The sequence below is a fragment of the Orcinus orca genome, chromosome 1 (genome assembly GCF_937001465.1).
Source record: "Orcinus orca chromosome 1, mOrcOrc1.1, whole genome shotgun sequence".
NCBI lineage: Eukaryota > Metazoa > Chordata > Mammalia > Artiodactyla > Delphinidae > Orcinus > Orcinus orca.
The window spans coordinates 188,233,716-188,239,899 of NC_064559.1; the positions used below are offsets into that span (position 1 = coordinate 188,233,716).

A 6,184-nucleotide genomic window follows, 5' to 3' on the forward strand; every position below is an offset into this window, starting at 1 on the left:
CTAGGTTTGGAACTGGGACAGTATCACCCCCACCATAGTCCATTGGTCAAAGCAGCCACCGGCCAGCCCAGCTTCAAGAGAGGGAACCACCGACCCTACCTCTTTTGTTTTTTTGGCCGCACCACGCGGCTGGTGGGATCTCAGTTCTCTGACCAGGGATTGAACCTAGGCTCTCGGCAGTGAGAGTGCGGCGTCCTAACCACTGGACCGCCAGGCAACCCTCTTAATGAGAGGGTTGGCAAAGAATCTGTGGTCACCTTCAATCTGTCACACCATCTAAAGTCTCTCCATTCCCCTGAATTTAATACAGCATAGGTAGTCTCAGCTCCAACTGTGCCAATGTACAGGGTACTAAAGATGAAATGGTAATGGCGGAGGAGAGGGGACGTTTAAAGCTACGGCTGTGTCCTAAGGAGTGAAGATTCTCTCGTACAGAAGGCGTCTTGTTTCTTCTGAATTCCTAAGGGGGTGGATTTGCAGGGGAGTAGGGGCTAGAGAGCATGGAACATCTTCCACGTACAGGGAGAGAAGAAAGTTGGAGGCCCTGTGGAACAAACTGGGAAGAAGGGGAGAAAGGGGAAAAGGTCTGGGAAACCTGCAGGGGGTGAGCTGGATGAAAATCTTCCGATGGAAGAAGAACTTTTCAGACAGATGTCTAATATTCTCATTCATTCATTCAGCTGATGTCTATCTCCTGTCCACCAGTGCTGAGCACTGTGAACATGATGATAGCAAGATAGGTCCCTACTTACAGTCTCGTGGAGGACGCAAACAAACAAACAAAAAGTAAAAAGACAGATAAGCATAGTAATTACAGGGCTTCCCTGGTGGTCTAGCGGTAAAGCAACCACCTTACAATGCAGGGGACGCTGGTCCAATCCCTGGTCAGGTAACTAGGATCCCACATGCCGCAGTGCCTCAACTAGAGAGAGAAAATACGCATGCCACAACTAGAGAGAAGCCCCCATGCCACAACAAAGAACCCGTGCCACAATGAAAGATCCCGTGTGCCGCAACTAAGACCCGACGCAGGGCTTCCCCGGTGGCACAGTGGTTAAGAATCTGCCTGCCAGTGCAGGGGACACAGGTTCGAGCCCTGGCCCGGGAAGATCCCACATGCTGTGGAGCAACTAAGCCCATGCGTCACAGCTACTAAGCCTGCACTCTAGAGCCTGTGAGCCACAACTACTGAGCCTGTGTGCCACAACTACTGAAGTCCGTGTGCCTAGAGCCCGTGCTCCACAACAAGAGAAGCTACCACTAGCAGAAGTCCAAGCACTGCAACGGAGAGTAGCCCCCGCTTGCCGCAACTAGAGAAAGCCCACGTGCAGTAACGAAGACCCAAGGCAGCCAAAAATAAATAAATAAAATTTAAAAAAGACCTGACGCAGCCTAAAGAAAGAAAATATTTTTAAAAAACATAATAATTACAAATTGCAGGACTTCCCTGGTGGCACAGTGGTTAAGAATCCACCTGCCAATGCAGGGGACATGGATTCGAGCCCTGGTCTGGGAAGATCCCACATGCCGTGGAGCAACTAAGCCCGTGCGCCACAACTACTGAGCCTGCGCTCTAGAGCCCGCGTGCCACAACTACTTCAGTAGTCTGCTACCCACACAAAGGCCTGTGTGAGGGGGATTTGTGGGAATCAGAGAAAGAGGCTGAGTTCTAGATCTGGTTTAAAAACTTAGTACCAGAGACAGGAGAACAGGACGGAGATACTTCCATGAGCTGAACTAATTAAGCACGAACAGGGGCTCAAATTCCTAGCTCCAACCCCACACTGCATTTCCAGGATTTTGCAGACATCTTGCAAGTGTAGGGACCTCTGCAGAGTATATGAATGGAGGAATCAAATGATCCATCACAATCTGGGTTCACGATTCCTGCCCTCGGTGGGGGAGTGTGTCACAACCCAACAGGGGAAGCACCCTCTACAAAACTGGAGCACATCGGAATCAGATGTGGCCGGTGACGGAGGCCTGAAGGAGGGACTTAGGAGCACAACCTTGAAACACAGAGCAGGGAGAACTGATTATTCCTCTGGGTGAGTTCAGAGAAGACTTCCTGGAGGAGGGGACATTTGAGCTGTGCCTCAGAGGATGAGAAGGAGCTTGCTGGGCAACAGGGAGAATGAATTAGCTTGTGTCAAGCCAGAATGAATTAGTTTGTTAATCGTCCAGGTGGGTGGCCAGCTCTGTTCCTTGCAGTTACTCAAGGACCCAGGCCATTCTCTACAAAATTGTCATCATCAAGGTCTCTGCAGTTGTCTCAGCTCACACACCTCCACTGCCTGCTCCTCTCCTGCTGCTCTCTCTGCACTGGGAACCCTTGTCTCCATCATGTTCCTGTGCTGTGGGTCAAAAAAGACATAGCATGGGGCTGACTTGTCTCCTCATTGAAGTCAGGTTGGACCCACATCCAGGCTCTTCCCAGACTGGTTTCACCAACTTTTTAACCTCAGGAGCCAAGTGACAGAAAGCCTAATGCCCACCAGGGGAAGCACAAAGTTATTGGTCCCACAGCTGAACAGCCCAGGTATAGGCCTGGCTGCAGGCTCTCGAATGATGTCCCCAAAGACTGGTTTTTGCCTCTTCATCTCTCGGTGACAAGGCTTCTGGATTGGCCCAAACCTCAGACAGGCCCTCATGGTAGGGACATGCTCCAGCCCCCATCCTCACCAGGCCATTGCCTGAAACCCATTCTGATTGGACCTGTGTAGGTCATGTGCCCACACATGAGCCAATCACCACAGCCAAGAAAATGGTATAAAGATTGGCCAAGGGCTTCCCTGGTGGCGCAGTGGTTGAGAGTCCGCCTGCCGATGCAGGGGACACGGGTTCGTGCCCCGGTCCGGGAAGATCCCACATGCCGCAGAGCGGCTAGGCCCGTGAGCCATGGCCGCTGAGCCTGCGCAGCCGGAGCCTGTGCTCTGCCACGGGAGAGGCCACAACAGTGAGAGGCCCGCGTACCGCAAAAAAAAAAAAAAAAAAAAAAAAAGATTGGCCAAGCCACCTTATGTGCTCTGATGCTGAGGCTGTAGCTCCATCCTTACCTGTCTAAGTGCAGGGGAACTGGTAGATCTCCAAATAGAAATCAGAGGGGGACTTCCCGCTTAAGAATCTGCCTGCCAATGCAGGGGACACGGGTTCAAGCCCTGGTTCGGGAAGATCCCACAGGCTAAAAAAAAAAAAAGATCCCACAGGCTACAGAGCAACTAAGCCTGCACTTAGCAACTAAGCACCACAACTACTGAGCCTGCACTCTAGAGTCCGCAAGCCACAGCTACTGAAGCCTGCGTGCCTAGAGCCCGTGCTTCGCAACAAAGAGAAGCCTCCGCAATGAGAAGCCCGCGCACCGCAACGAAAAGTAGCCCCCGCTCACCGCAACTAGAGAAAGACCGCGCGCAGCAACAAAGACCCAACGCAGCCAAAAACAATAAAATAAATAAATTTATATTAAAAAAATAATCAGAGGGAATGGTTGCTTGGGAGGCAATCCACCAATGACCATTACGGTACAAACCCCCTCCGCTTTCCACCAACCTCAAAGTCTCTTCCCCCTTCCCCAAACAAATAAAGTCTATTCCTGCCTCCAGGCCACGGCCTATACCCTCCCCTGGCCAGAAGTGCTCTTTCTTTTCCTCGTTTTCTGAGACATAGATTAAACGCCACCCTTTCCAGCTTGGTTCACAAATATTTGCTGAGTCTTCTCCTTCCATAGAGGGCCTGTAGACACAGAGAAGAAATGGATTGGATACAATCCCTGACCCCTAGGAATTCACAGTTCAGTGGAACAATATTAGAAGCTACCATTTACTGTCTGAATGCCAGGCACTGTTATGCCTTTTCACACATCACCTCATTTGATTCACACACACACAAATGGTAGCCACTATCCTTACTAGCCTCTGTGCACAGCCCCTGTCTCCTCAGACTGTAAGCTTTGAGAAAATCCACCAGCTTCTGATCACCCCTTCCTCCTCATCTCATGCCAGTCCTCATTCTTGTTTGCATGCACCACGCTGATCTTCCTTCAAGTTCTTGACATTACCGTGCTCCCTTCTACTCCAGGACCTTTGCAGATGCAGGTTCCTCTGTCTAAAATGCTCTTTCTCCTATTTTGCCTAATTAACCTATCAATCCTCCAGATGTCATATCAAACATTCCTCTGGTGGGGGGGTGGGTGTCTTCCCTGACCTTTCAGACCAGGCCAGTGTCCCCGCTTAGAAGCTTTTAGAGCATCCTACCCTTCTTCCTAGCACTACTCACAAGAATAGTTATATACTCATTTGTGTTTAGTGTCTGTTATCAGTCTCGCCACCAGACAATAAATTCCCATGAGGGCAAGACTGGGGTCTGTTCTCCTCACCAGATGATTTTTACCTAGCACATAACAAAAGCTCAGCAAATATTTGCCGAATGAATAAATTGTACATCCATGTGCCTATCCCCCAACACACAAGGGGGAGGAGCTGAATCAAAACCTGTTAATGTGGTCGTAATCCAGAATGTGACAAAACAATGCTTAATTTAAAGCCAAATGGTACAGGCATTAAGTTCAATACTTGTTATAAAAGAAAAACAGTTAATGCTGTAACCTTAGATAGGAGACAGTGAGGAGCTCAGACAGACCTGGCTTTGGGATTCAGCTTTTGCAAGGTTTTAGGACAACTTCAGGAAGTTTAGGGGAAACAGTCCCAAGACTTCTTTTCTTATGCTGAAGCTGGGCGGAAGTAGGCTCTCTTCTGGGACTGAGAGCTGTAAACTCAATGAAAGCCTAGGGCTGTTTGTAATCATCTTGCTTGGCTGCATGGAAAAGAGAATTGAGGGATGATGAGAGAGATGGAGCCACACCTCAAACTAGTATACTTGTAGAGCTTGTCAGTAATTCCCCGCCCACCACCAACCCCTTTTGGCTTTAGTTTGTGGTAGGTTTCTGCCACTTGCAACTGCTAGAATCCTGGTTACCACAATGTTCAAACAAGTCTAATCTAGATCTTAAGTGGGCAGGAGACCCAAGTGAACTCATAAAAGGTTTAGCATGAACCTGGCACATAATAGGCACGCATCGCCCAGAAAACACCATTTTTATAGTTCCCTATACTTTTCCACCAAAGTACATGTCACGATTTTAATTAATTATTCTTGTCATTAATTTTTCACTGTCTTCCAATTAGACTGTAAGCCTTATTTGTGTAGAAACTCTTCACTACATACCTTCCACCCATTATGTGACCAAACACAGAGTAGGTGATCAATAAATATTTTTTAAATGAATGAATCAGTGAATAAATAATTAGGCAGTAATTACATGGTGGTTAAGAGCATGGGCTTTAGGGTAAGAAAGACTCCAAAAATGCTAAGTCAGACCCCAGGTTTAAGTGCTTCTGCCACCTACTGGCTGTGTTAACGTGGGCATGCCACATAAACGCTTCTGAGCCTCAGTTTTCTCAGTGTAAAACAGGATGATAATATTACCTATTCTACGGATTGTCGTGTGGGAAAAATGGAAATTGTGTGAAGTATTAGTACAGCTATTAATACAATTCTTCCTAGCAAGTATATAAAATGCATGTTGGTTACGGGGCTGACAACAAGGCGCCTTCTTCACTTCCATTCTCCCAATCTACTCTCCAACGACCCTGCGAAACAAGACAGGTCGTGGTCACTGTACCTGTGACCACGAGAAGAGGAACAGGACCCGCGCAGGGGGAGGACTTGCTCCAGGACTTAGCAGAGTATCGGACCTGCTGGTCCTCAGGACGCGCGGATCTGGCGGGACCAGCAGGTGGAGCTGCGGAGCGAGCTGCTTCCTGGAAACGTCTGGGGGGCCTCCCCACAGGCGCTCAGACTCGGCGTCCGGCCCTCGGGCCCCGCCCACTGCGCCCCTCCAACCTCACGCCTTCCCCCACTACTGTCCTTCCCGGCCCTCAGCTCCCGAAGCTCGGGCCCCGCCTCCAACCCCACCCCCGTGGAGCACGTCTCCCTGGCTCCGGGCCCCTCCGAGCCCCGCCCATCTCCCACAGGTCGGGCCCCGCCCACTCCGCACTTTACCCCGCCGCTCCCCGCCTCCTCTCCCCAGAGTTGAGCCCCGCCCCGGCCTCCACCCCTTTCTTCCCCGGCTCGGGCCCCGCCCCTCAGCCCCATGGACTCCTTTGTTCCAGAGCCAAGGGTCCCGGGT

General features: G+C 50.2%; 1 long non-coding RNA gene across 1 annotated transcript; it reads right to left on the bottom strand.

The window, feature by feature from the left end:
* Positions 1 to 1,419: 1,419 nt before the first annotated feature.
* Positions 1,420 to 5,946, bottom strand: LOC125965345 (uncharacterized). Its single transcript, XR_007479119.1, has 3 exons — positions 5,678 to 5,946; positions 4,636 to 4,809; positions 1,420 to 3,729 (listed from the first exon to the last, which is right to left on the bottom strand). It is a non-coding gene; the product is annotated as an uncharacterized LOC125965345 (long non-coding RNA).
* Between the last annotated feature and the right edge of the window lie 238 nt (positions 5,947 to 6,184).